Source organism: Malus sylvestris, chromosome 17, assembly GCF_916048215.2.
Source record: "Malus sylvestris chromosome 17, drMalSylv7.2, whole genome shotgun sequence".
Taxonomy (NCBI): domain Eukaryota; kingdom Viridiplantae; phylum Streptophyta; class Magnoliopsida; order Rosales; family Rosaceae; genus Malus; species Malus sylvestris.
In genome coordinates this window covers 18,801,906-18,815,361 of record NC_062276.1, presented here as the reverse complement: position 1 = coordinate 18,815,361, position 13,456 = coordinate 18,801,906, and the positions used below count along the sequence as shown (strand labels likewise).

At 39.9% G+C, this 13,456-nt stretch overlaps 1 long non-coding RNA gene and 1 pseudogene across 1 annotated transcript; both read left to right on the top strand.

Moving 5' to 3' along the window:
- LOC126611870 (beta-galactosidase 17-like) overlaps positions 1-13,456 on the top strand; it is a 36,415-nt pseudogene that overhangs the window by 12,911 nt on the left and 10,048 nt on the right.
- LOC126612643 (uncharacterized) lies at positions 2,138-12,430 on the top strand. The gene is made up of 2 exons (XR_007619207.1): positions 2,138-2,250; positions 12,110-12,430. It is a non-coding gene; the product is annotated as an uncharacterized LOC126612643 (long non-coding RNA).

Below are 13,456 nucleotides of genomic sequence, written 5' to 3'. Positions count from 1 at the left end.
AGTCCAGACGTAAAATGTGATGGTTGTTTCGACGACACGTCTATTTTTGGCCAAGAATACTCAAGGATTGTATCAAGTTCGCACGAGGGTGCATACAGTGTCAGATCCATGGTCCTATACAAAGGGTCCTGGTCGAATCATTACATTCGGTCACCAAACCATGGCCGTTTAGAGGATGGGCCATGGACATAATCGGTAAAATCACACCATCTTCCGGGGCTGCCAAGCATGCATGGATACTGGTAGCAACCGACTACTTCACTAAGTGGGTCGAAGAAAAATCGTATGCCTAGCTAACGTCTAAAGAAGTTTGCGACTTTGTGGAAGAACACATCGGCGTACCAGAAATGATCATAACTGACAATGGCACAATCTTTACAGCCGAGAGGTTTAAAGAATATATTGCAAGTTTGAAAATTCGGCTTGAACAGTCTACACCGTATTATCCACAAGCAAATGGGCAGGCCGAGGCAAGTAACAAAGTGTTGATCGGCATTCTCGAGAAAATAATAAAAGAAAGGCCTGGCATGTGGCATTTAAAGTTGAATGAGGTTTTATGGGCATATCGAACATCGCTCCGATCGGCAACGGGGACAACCCTGTATGCACTAACCTACGGACACGATGCAATGTTACCAGTTGAGTTAAGCATAAATTCGTTGTGAATAATTGAACAAAGTAGTAAGTTCAGCGCCGAATATAATCAGTCCATGAGACAGGAGTTAGAAGATTTAGAAGAAGTGCGACTTGATGCTTATAACTTACTGGTGGCACAAAAACAGATTGCCGAGCGAGCCTATAACCAAAAGGTCCGACAGAAAACATTTGGTGAGGGAGAGTTAGTTTGGCAAACGGTGTTGCCCGTAGGAATTAAAGATCCCAGGTTCGGTAAATGGTCACCAAATTGGGAAGGGTCGTTCGTCATACATAAGGTTCTCGGTAAAAGTGCATATCATCTTAGAGATCGGACCGGTTTAGTTCACAGATTACCAATCAATGGGAAGTTTTTAAAGAAGTACTATTCAGTCACATGGGAAATGCGGGAGTAGAAATTCATTTCATTAAGACCGATAAGAGAATACACAAATTGAGCAAGTCGGTCAGTTTACATTTAAATAAATTCAGGGCGAAGAAGGAAGAAGAGTGCCAAGAAAGGCCTTCAGCTCCAACCACCGCACCTCGCCCATTATGACCTCAGCCTGCCGGTTCTTCTTGTCCATCTTCAACTGCTCGATTCGTTTCACGCTCACCGCATACTCGGTTAAACAATCTTTGCCGCCCGACTCAAAGTTGATAGGAGCATATTTATGCTACTTAATTGGCTTGTTCTCGTGCATTTAAGTTGTGTTTACTTAGCTATTTTGGTGTTTAAAGTCACTTTTGTGTGTTTTCAGGTTCTAAGGCCGAAGTGTGCAAAAAGAAGCAAATTGGAGCCTTTTGGAGCAAAAGGAATGGATGAATTGAAGTCTTGAAGAAAGTTGGTTTCCTAATCCAAGAAGGATTCCTAATCAACAAAGGATTCCTAATTGAAGACGGATTCCTACTCATTTGAGGATTCCTAGAAGACCAAGGATTCCTACTCCAACAAGGATTCCTACTTGAAGTAGGAAAGTTAAGCCAAGGTTTCCTATTTTGGTTGACCTTCCCTATTCCTAAATGTCCTTAATTTCCAGCCACTTTGAATACCTTTCAAGCGCTTTGGGACACCAAACAAAGGCCCTAAACCACTCTAGGACCTTTGCCGCACCTTTCCCTTAATCCCCCTTCCTTGCCGTGCAAGGGATCCTCTTTCCCATCAGTTTTAGGTCACTTAGACCTTTCCCAAACCCTTGCCGCACAAGTAGACCTATTTCCCTTTAGTTTTAGGACATGTTTCCTTTCTTAAAACATTAGCCGCACCTCCCTCATCCTTTCCTCTTCCTTGCCGTGCAAGGGGGAGGGTTTCTTTCCCAAAATCTGACTTAAAACACATTCCTTTTGTGTTTTAAGTAATTGCCGCATATCCTTGCCTATTTCCTTTAAGTTTCTGATTTTATTTCCTAATTCTAGAATCCTTAGACTTAATTTCTGATTTCCTAATCAACCTAGGGTTTTAATTTCTGTTTTCCTTTAAATAAACCTCCTGGTTGCAGCCACAAAACATTCTACACACACCCATTCACATCCATTCACGCCAGAAACCTTTCCCCTACCTTTGCCGTGCCCAACCTTCACCCAAATCCATATTTTCTGACCCCAAACCTTCCTAGCGTGCCATACACCCATCCTAGACACCTTCCCACCATTCTCCATCATCCAAAACCCATCCAAACCATCTCCATACCTTGTGCCGCAGCAAGAAGGAAGAAGGAGTGCTCTTGAATGTGCTTGCTAGTCTATTGCAGATTGCTGGAACTTTTAGGTGTAATCTTTCTTATGTTTTCAATGTTTCAATTCAATAAACTTTGTGTTGTGAGTATGAGGAACTAAACCCCCTTAGTTGGGGGGTGATTCGAAACCATGTACATGCTTGCAATATGATTTGATTACATTCAGTTGTTATTTCATAAGTTGTGGATTCAATTCGTTCATCTACTTGATTGATAACTTATTTGTGTATGTTGATTGAGAGTGCACGCTTAGTTTTCATGCATGAATATGATGCTAGATTATGAGGGAGTTTCACCTAATAGTTACAATCTTATAATCACAAGTAGTGAAGGTCGCTTGAAAACGATCGCGTTGAATGAATTCTTGGCACGAGTTTCATGCTCATCATAGTAACGAATGCCTCGTCAACACTTATAGTTCTCATTGTGCTTCATGATTCTTGATTGTATCTTTATTGTGCTCATCACGTAAGGAACCTTTGAGGAATGCTTTGAATTGTTGTATGCGTTTTCCCATCCAATTCATTAACTTAAGGAGAACTTGAAGGTTAATTTAAGCGTATCTAATTAACTTGGGGTGTTGAGTTTCATAATTTATTGGAAGAATAACTGAAAATCATTTTGTTTGCAAGTGTGTCATGTGTGGAGAAGAACCTCCTAACTAGCCTTTTATCCATCCTTTTCATCCGAAAGGTTTTACAATCTGTTTTGTTTTAAAGTTTCTGTTTTGTTTTCAATTTTCGTCCAAAACAAATCCCCCTTTATTTTGAAGTCTTAGATTAGTTAGAAAGTGTTTTGATTTGTGTTTTTAAGTGTTTTGAGTCAAGTTATAACATATATTCGTCCAAATTTGTGTTAGTACTCAAAACTGCCCAGATTGTGCTTCTAAGGCAGTTTTGAGTGTTTATTTGTTGTTTTGGTTCCTTTGCTTTGTTTTGGTGTTTTAACTTTTAATTTTACATTCTTTGAGTCTAGTTTAGTGTTTTAAACTTTGTTTTTACATTATTGAGTTAGTTTTCAAGAGTTTAGCAATCCCTCCTAATCCCCGGTTTAGAACGATCCCTACTTACATCTTTACTACAATTTGACAAAAGAGGGTTTAATTTGTGTGTTTAGTTATTTTACGCATCAAATTTTTGGCGCCGTTGCCGGGGATTAGCAATTTTGCTAATCCCTAGGATTGTTTTTGTTTCTTTTATTTTACTTTGCTTCAGATTTTATTTTAGTTTCTGACCTATTTTGTCTATTGTTTCTTAGGTACTAGTTTATGACTAGAAGTTCTCAAAAGGTTCATGCGAACATCTTGGACTTTGACGACGACTTTGAGAGGAATTTGAGAAGAACTAGAAATCAACAAGAGCCAATTCCTGAACCTGACCTTGAAGAAGAAGTCCTAGAAGAGGAGGAGGAGCCCACAGTACAAGTGGGTGAAAAGGATCAAGGCATGGCGGTGGACAACCGTACACTCAAAGAGCTCTCGGCCTCGGGATTGGATAATGCCGCACCCTTGTGCATCCAATACCCCACGGCTGCCCAAGGTAAGATGGAAGAGTTTGAATTAAAGTCAAGTTTGCTTCATCATATTCCTAAATACCATGGCTTGTCCATGGAAGATCCTAACAAACATTTGAAAGAATTTGAAGTAGTTTGCTTTAGTATGACTCCCGTCAATGTTGACGGAAGTATTTTGAAGATGAAGGCTTTTCCATTCTCTTTGATGGATAAAGCCAAGGATTGGTTATACGAGTTAGCTCCTGGCACTGTCACATCTTGGGAGAGTATGAAGAAAGCGTTCTTGGAGAAGTTCTTTCCAACTTCTCGCATCATCCTCCTACACAAAAAGATAAGCGGCATCCAGCAAGAAGAAGGTGAGTCTTTTCCTACATATTATGAATGATTTAAATCACTTGTTGCTTCTTGTCCACAGCATCAGATGAAGGAGGAGTTGCTTTTGCAATACTTCTACGAGGGTCTCCTACCTCTAGAACGTCAAATGCTTGATGCTTCAGCGGGGGGAGCATTGGTGGACAAAACACCCATGGCTGCCAAGATCTTGATCTCTAATCGAGCGTTGAACGCTCAACAATACGAAGGAGTAGGCCAAAGGGGACCCCCACGGCATCAAGTCCATGGGGTAAGTTCGACTCCTGACATTCATTCACAATTGGCTAATCTTACTTCTATTGTGTCTCAGATGGCCGAAGGCATGAAGATGCAAGGACCAATTGTATGTGGCGTATGTTCCATCCAAGGACATGTCTCTGAAAAGTGTCCACAGTTGATTGAAAATGGTGGATGGGAAAGCGCCAATGCAATTGGGTTTCAAGGTTAAAACCAACCAAGGAATGATCCTTATTCAAATACATACAATCCCGGTTGGAGAGACCACCCAAATTTCAAGTGGAGGGAGCCCCAACAACCTCAAAACCAAGGAGGCTTTAGGCAACAACCCCCGGGGTTCTTTCCCAAAACTTACGGCCCACCCCAAAATCAAGCCCAATCCGGCCCAAGTGCCTCAGGTATGTCTCTTGACAATGATGCACTTCTTAAGATACTAACTAAGTTGTCTAATGGGTAGGAAGATCAAGCTAAAGCTATGCAAAACCAAGACAAAAGGGTGGATCAACTTGAGAAACAAATTGGGCAGATTGCCGAGTTTATAGGTAAGTTTCGAGATCCCGGACAACTCCCTAGTTCCACCATTCCAAATCCGAAGGGAGGTTTCGAAAGTGCAAAGGCAATACTTTTGAGAAGTGGAAAAGAGATTGGGGCAGGTTCTACACCATCACAAACAGGTCCCAAAAGTGATGTAAATGTGCAAATTGAAGAGGAGGAATCAAGCATGCCCACGGCAAAGGAGGTTCCACCTTTGCCGCAAGTCCCTAAGGCCCCCAATTTGTCCAATTCGGCCAATAAGGGTAAGAATGTGTCCCATTCAGTTCATACTAATGTTTTCCCTTCAAATGTGCCTTTTCCGAGTAGGTTCATGCAAACGAAGAAAGAAGAGGCAGAAAAGGATATCCTTGAAACTTTTAGGAAAGCTCAAGTTAACATACCTTTGTTAGATGCAATCAAGCAAGTCCCGAGGTATGCTAAGTTCTTGAAAGAATTGTGCACCACTAGGAAGAGGATTTCGACCAAAGAAGTGGTAACGGTAGGTGAGAATGTGTCCGCTATCTTGCAACGCAAATTACCTCCCAAATGCAAAGATCCGGGTAGTTTTACCATTCCTTGTGTCATTGGTAACACTAGATTTGAATCTGCCATGCTTGACTTAGGTGCTTCTATAAATGTTATGCCATATTCCATTTATGCATCTATGAACCTAGGAGTATTGAAAAATGATGGTGTTATCATACAATTGGCCGATAGATCTAATGCCTATCCAAAGGGAGTTTTGGAAGACGTTTTGGTGCAGGTTAACCATTTGATCTTTCCGGTGGATTTCTATGTTCTTGAGATGGATGAATCGGATCATGCACCCTCGCTGCCCATTCTACTTGGAAGGCCATTCATAAAGACGGCCCGGACTAAAATTGATGTGTTTCATGGAACTTTGTCCATGGAATTTGATGGGGAAGTTGTTAACTTCAATCTTTCTGATTCTATTAAATATCCTTGTGAAGATCATTCATGTTTCTCTATTGATATTGTTGACTCTTTGGCGCAGGGATATCTTCAAGATTTGAACGAGGATGTGCTTGAAAAAGTCATTACACAAGGCGTGGAAGGCAAAAACAAAGGGGCAGATTTCATGCAAACCCACGGCATGAATGACAACATTCTTGCCGTGCCCCCTAGTGAGGAACTAATTGAAGTTGTGGCTGCCCTTGAGTCCTCACCTAAGCTTGATGGTAAGTATACTAACCGTGAGTCCATTCCCATTTCGACTAACAAATTGCTTCCATCCATAATTCAGGCACCTATCCTTGAACTCAAGCCTTTGCCAAGCCATTTGAAGTACATTTTCTTGGGAGAAAATGAAACACTACCTGCCATCATTTCCTCCTCCCTCACGGCATAAGAGGAGGAGAAATTGCTTCAAGTTTTGAAGGAGTTCAAATCTGCCCTAGGTTGGACATTGGCCGATATCAAAGGTATAAGCCCTACGACTTGTATGCATCACATATTTCTTGAGGAGGGGGCCAAACCAACTAGAGAGGCTCAATGCCGTCTTAACCCTCCAATGATGGAAGTTGTGAAAAATGAGATAATTAAACTTCTAGATTGTGGGGTGATCTATCCCATATCCGATAGTCGTTGGGTTTCACCTATCCAATGTGTGCCTAAGAAATCCGGAGTGACAGTTGTGGAAAATGCCGAGAATGAGCTTGTACCCATGAGGATTCAAACCGGTTGGCGTGTGTGCATTGATTATAGGAAGATAAACGCCACCACAAGGAAGGATCACTTCCCTTTGCCGTTTCTAGACCAAATGTTGGAAAGGTTAGCAGGTCATTCCTTTTATTGTTTTCTTGATGGATATTCAGGTTATAACCAAATTGTCATTGCCCCGGATGATCAAGAAAATACCACTTTTACTTGTCCCTTTGGAACGTTTGCATATCGACGCATGCCATGTGGCTTGTGCAATGCTCCTGCCATGTTTCAATGGTGTATGGTAAGCATATTTTCTTATTATGTTGAAAAGATTATTGAGATATTCATGGATGATTTTAGTGTGTTTGGTGATTCATTTGACAAATGCTTGGATAATCTCACTTTAATCTTGAAACGTTGTGTTGAAACAAACCTTGTGTTGAATTGGGAAAAGTGTCACTTTATGGTTAAACAAGGTATTGTTTTGGGTCATATAATTTCTGAAAAAGGAATTGAAGTTGATAAGTCTAAAGTAGATCTTGTACGTTACTTACCCTCTCCTACTTCGGTTAGAGAGGTTCGTTCGTTTCTTGGTCATGCAGGATTTTATAGAAGATTTATCAAAGACTTTTCCAAGATTGCACAACCCCTATGCCGCCTCCTCCAAAAGGATGTGTCTTTTGAGTTCAACGAGGCATGTGAGAAGGCATTCAAGCATCTCAAGGAGCTACTTACCACGGCACCCATCATCACTCCTCCAGATTGGTCCATTCCATTTGAATTGATGTGTGATGCCTCGGATTATGCACTTGGGGCTGTTTTGGGTCAAAGAAAAAATAAACATTCCCATGTTATTTATTATGCTTCACGCACTCTAAATGATGCTCAATTGAATTATTCTACAACCGAAAAAGAACTTTTGGCGGTTGTATTTGCTTTAGATAAATTTAGATCATATCTAATTGGTACTAAAGTAATTGTTTTCACTGACCATGCAACCTTGAAGTATCTTTTCACCAAAAAGGAGGCTAAACCAAGGCTCATTCGTTGGATGCTCCTACTTTAAGAGTTCGATATTGAAATTAGGGACAAGAAATGTTGTGAAAACGTGGTGGCTGACCACTTAAGCAGATTGGTACGTGAAGAAGAGTCCCTCCCCATTTCTGAGACGTTTCCGGATGAACAACTTCTGTCCATTAAGGTAAGTACCCCTTGGTATGCCGATTTGGTCAATTTCTTGGTGTCTAAGCAAGTTCCTAACACCCTAAGCAAGGCCCAACATGATAAACTTAGAAAGGAGGCACGGTTTTATGTGTGGGGTGACCCATATTTGTGGAAAATCTGTTCGGATCAGATTGTGCGTCGTTGTGTGATTGAATCTGAATTTCATTCCATTTTGAGTTTTTGCCATTCATATGCATGTGGTGGACACTTTGGCACACAACGCACAGCGCATAAGGTTCTTGAATGTGGTTTTTATTGGCCTACATTGTTTAAAGATGCTAGGACGTTTTGCTTGACGTGTGATAGATGTCAAAGAACGGGAAATTTGGGCCAAAAGGACCAAATGCCGCAAACCCCCATTCTTGTTGTTGAAATCTTTGATGTGTGGGGTATTGATTTTATGGGTCCTTTTCCTACATCTTTTGGCTTTACTTACATATTACTTGCTGTTGATTATGTGTCGAAGTGGGTGGAAGCTAAAGCCACCCGAACTAACGATTCTAGAGTTGTTGCAGATTTCGTTAAATCTAACATTTTCTCTAGATTTGGGATGCCTAGAGTGCTTATAAGTGATGGTGGATCTCACTTTTGCAACCGCACCATTGAGGCATTGTTGAGGAAGTATAATGTGATGCATAAGGTTTCCACACCTTATCACCCCCAAACGAGTGGCCAAGCCGAGGTTTCCAATCGAGAAATCAAACAAATCTTGGAGAAGACCGTTGGGCCAAATAGAAAAGATTGGAGCTTGCGTTTGGAGGATGCATTGTGGGCATATAGAACGGCCTACAAGACACCCATAGGTATGTCCACATTTCGGCTAGTGTATGGCAAGCCATGCCATCTCCCCGTGGAGCTTGAGCACAAGGCACATTGGTCGGTCAAAACCTTCAATATGGACGTGGACATGGCTGGAAATCATAGGAAGCTTCAATTGAATGAGCTTGAGGAGATTAGGCATGATGCTTATGAGAATGCCCAGATTTACAAGGAGAAGACCAAGGTGTTCCATGACAAGATGATTAGAGGCAAAACATTCTCCATAGGGCAGAAAGTGTTGCTATTTAACTCCCGTCTTCGTCTATTTCCCGGTAAGTTACGTTCTAAGTGGGTTGGCCCATTTGTTATCATTAATGTTTTTGTGCATGGTGCAGTCCAAATAAAAAGTTTGAAAACCGGCCAAGAATTCAAGGTGAATGGACATAGATTGAAGCCCTACTACGAGAACTTTGTTGAGCATGTTGTGGAAGAAATCCCACTAGATGCCGTGGGCTCCAATGGGGTCTGATTGTGTTCTTCGTCCGGCTTCACGACGTTAAAAAAAGCGCTACTTGGGAGGCAACCCATGCAATTCAACAAAGGAAGCCCTAGGAATCACTCCAATTCCAGATTTGCGTTCCTAAAACCCTTCACTTTGTTGCTTGTTTCTAATCTGCCCAGTTTTGTTATTTACTTGCTGTCTGTGTGTTTCTTTTTGTTTAGTGTGGTTTTATGCTTGAAACATTGAGGACAATGTTTGATTTAAGTGTGGGGGGGTAACTAAGTGTTTTAGATGCAAATTCGTGGGATTTTATCACCCTTAACTTGGAGACTTGTTCCTTGCTGTTTTTAAGTGTTTTTAAGCAGTTTTGGTGTGTTTTAGTGTGTGTTAACATAAAAATCCGAAAATCACATAAAAATTTGAAAAATTTGTTTTAAAAACCCAAAAAGAGTTGTTTTTGTGTGTTTGTTTGTGTTTTAGGGTACCTTCCAACACAATGATGAGGATTCGGTTTGTAATTACATGGCTGTTAAAGAGAGTGATTAACATGGATGAAAGTTTGATTTACTCTTTGTTTATGCTTGGTTGTGGTTATAACTTATGAATTCACATGCAATCATAAAAGAAAAAAAAATAGTTTTTGTAACATGCTTGAAGGAAGGAACTCAAACAAACGCTACAACCTTGTGAGACTTGAGCCTAAACATTTATTTGGAGAGTTAAAATCTATGCATTATTGTTTTCTAAAGTCGTTGCATGATCTCATTATTCTTTGCTTGGTTACGACTTAGAAGGCGTTTCATCATTTAGTTCCAAATGCTAGAACTCATGCCCATTTCATTCAAAGCATGTTATTGATTTGCATAACACATATTCAAGATGAAGTTGTGTAGTTACCACCACCAAAGCCAAATTGCCGTATATCCCATATCATTTTATGTTTAAGTTTAACCCCGTTGAGCCTTGTTAGCCTTCATTATTTGTTAACCCACGTTATCCTCACCTAGCCTAGTTTAGGACCATCCATACCTTTGTTCTTAAAGCATAGCAAAGCATGATTCAATTTGAATTCCTTTTGATTAATGTATGGCAGAAAACAAGTGTGGGGGAAGTGTTCTCATGTGAATTAGTGTGCCATAGGCACGGCATTGAAAGAAGAAAAAAAAAAGAAAAGTGTGAAAAGTATGAAAAAAGAGTTGAAAAGTTGAGAAAAAGAGTTCCAAAGTATTGTTTGTGGAAGTGAGGGTCCAAAACAATGAATTCGGCCCTAAGGAGTTGTTTAAGTCTCCCCTTTGTGTGTTAAAGTTAATTTCTGCAATTTAAGTGAATTCTGAGTCTCAATTTCATTGCTTTGCTTACCATCGCTTGAAGAACGTTTGTTTTCCCCTATCCTTTCCTTGTTAACCAACACCCCAAGCCCATTACAACCCTTAACTTCTATCTTGAGTGTTATGTGTTTCAATTTATGGAGTTTGAATTTGGTATGAGCATATGGTGTCACTGGTTCTCGCATCTAAGTAGTAGCATTTCATTCATGAGATCATATATAAACATGCTTCTTAACTCTAGAAACTGCGTTCTTTGTGAAACATATATGTGAGCATTCGTTTTCATATCTACATCAATCTTCTCACATATGACTAGTGTAGGGTGTGGAGTTAGAAAATCTGAGTGAAATAGAGTGTATATCTTGTAAGGAATTGAGGGAATTCTCTAAGGCATGTTACTACATTCAAAGCATTGTTTTAATTGATTACTTGTGAACTAGTAAGTAGTGGCTTTAATTAAGTATGTGCTTATGAGTAAAGAGAACTCAAATCTGTGGGGATAACAATCTTTAACATGTCATGTGCATTGGAAATCCCTGAGGCAAATGTTGGAAGGTTTAGGTTTTGTTTTGGTTAGTTTGTTTCGTTTTGTTTCCTTTCTTTTGTTTGTTTTGCTCGAGGACTAGCAAAAGCTAAGTGTGGGGGAATTTGACAGGAGCATATTTATGCTACTTAATTGGCTTGTTCTCGTGCATTTAAGTTGTGTTTACTTAGCAATTTTAGTGTTTAAAGTCACTTTTGTGTGTTTTCAGGTTCTAAGGCCAAAATGTGCAAAAAGAAGCAAATTGGAGCCTTTTGGAGCAAAAGGAATGGATGAATTGAAGTCTTGAAGAAAGTTGGTTTCCTAATACAAGAAGGATTCCTAATCAACAAAGGATTCCTAATTGAAGAAGGATTCCTACTCATTTGAGGATTCCTAGAAGAACAAGGATTCCTACTCCAACAAGGATTCCTACTTGAAGTAGGAAAGTTAAGCCAAGGTTTCCTATTTTGGTTGACCTTCCCTATTCCTAAATGTCCTTAATTTCCAGCCACTTTGAATACCTTTTAAGCACTTTGGGACACCAAACAAAGGCCCTAAACCACTCTAGGACCTTTGCCGCACCTTTCCCTTAATCCCCCTTCCTTGCCGTGCAAGGGATCCTCTTTCCCATCAGTTTTAGGTCACTTAGACCTTTCCCAAACCCTTGCCGCACAAGTAGACCTATTTCCCTTTAGTTTTAGGACATGTTTCCTTTCTTAAAACATTAGCCGCACCTCCCTCATCCTTTCCTCTTCCTTGCCGTGCAAGGGGGAGGGTTTCTTTCCCAAAATCTGACTTAAAACACATTCCTTTTGTGTTTTAAGTAATTGCCGCATATCCTTGCCTATTTCCTTTAAGTTTCTGATTTTATTTCCTAATTCTAGAATCCTTAGACTTAATTTCTGATTTCCTAATCAACCTAGGGTTTTAATTTCTGTTTTCCTTTAAATAAACCTCCTGGTTGCAGCCACAAAACATTCTACACACACCCATTCACATCCATTCACGCCAGAAACCTTTCCCCTACCTTTGCCGTGCCCAACCTTCACCCAAATCCATATTTTCTGACCCCAAACCTTCCTAGCGTGCCATACACCCATCCTAGACACCTTCCCACCATTCTCCATCATCCAAAACCCATCCAAACCATCTCCATACCTTGTGCCGCAGCAAGAAGGAAGAAGGAGTGCTCTTGAATGTGCTTGCTAGTCTATTGCAGATTGCTGGAACTTTTAGGTGTAATCTTTCTTATGTTTTCAATGTTTCAATTCAATAAACTTTGTGTTGTGAGTACGAGGAACTAAACCCCCTTAGTTGGGGGGTGATTCGAAACCATGTACATGCTTGCAATATGATTTGATTACATTCAGTTGTTATTTCATAAGTTTTGGATTCAATTCGTTCATCTACTTGATTGATAACTTATTTGTGTATGTTGATTGAGAGTGCACGCTTAGTTTTCATGCATGAATATGATGCTAGATTATGAGGGAGTTTCACCTAATAGTTACAATCTTATAATCACAAGTAGTGAAGGTCGCTTGAAAACGATCGCGTTGAATGAATTCTTGGCACGAGTTTCATGCTCATCATAGTAACGAATGCCTCGTCAACACTTATAGTTCTCATTGTGCTTCATGATTCTTGATTGTATCTTTATTGTGCTCATCACGTAAGGAACCTTTGAGGAATGCTTTGAATTGTTGTATGCGCTTTCCCATCCAATTCATTAACTTAAGGAGAACTTGAAGGTTAATTTAAGCGTATCTAATTAACTTGGGGTGTTGAGTTTCATAATTTATTGGAAGAACAACTGAAAATCGTTTTGTTTGCAAGTGTGTCATGTGTGGAGAAGAACCTCCTAACTAGCCTTTTATCCATCCTTTTCATCCGAAAGGTTTTACAATCTGTTTTGTTTTAAAGTTTCTGTTTTGTTTTCAATTTTCGTCCAAAACAAATCCCCCTTTATTTTGAAGTCTTAGATTAGTTAGAAAGTGTTTTGATTTGTGTTTTTAAGTGTTTTGAGTCAAGTTATAACATATATTCGTCCAAATTTGTGTTAGTACTCAAAACTGCCCGGATTGTGCTTCTAAGGCAGTTTTGAGTGTTTATTTGCTGTTTTGGTTCCTTTGCTTTGTTTTGGTGTTTTAACTTTTAATTTTACATTCTTTGAGTCTAGTTTAGTGTTTTAAACTTTGTTTTTACATTATTGAGTTAGTTTTCAAGAGTTTAGCAATCCCTCCTAATCCTCGGTTTAGAACGATCCCTACTTACATCTTTACTACAATTTGACAAAAGAGGGTTTAATTTGTGTGTTTAGTTATTTTACGCATCAAAAGTCCTTCGCAAGCTCAGAAGCTATAGCCGACCTTCATTTTGCCAATTCGGCTATTTGACGATCGAGGTCGGCCAAGGCTTCTCCTTTAGCCTT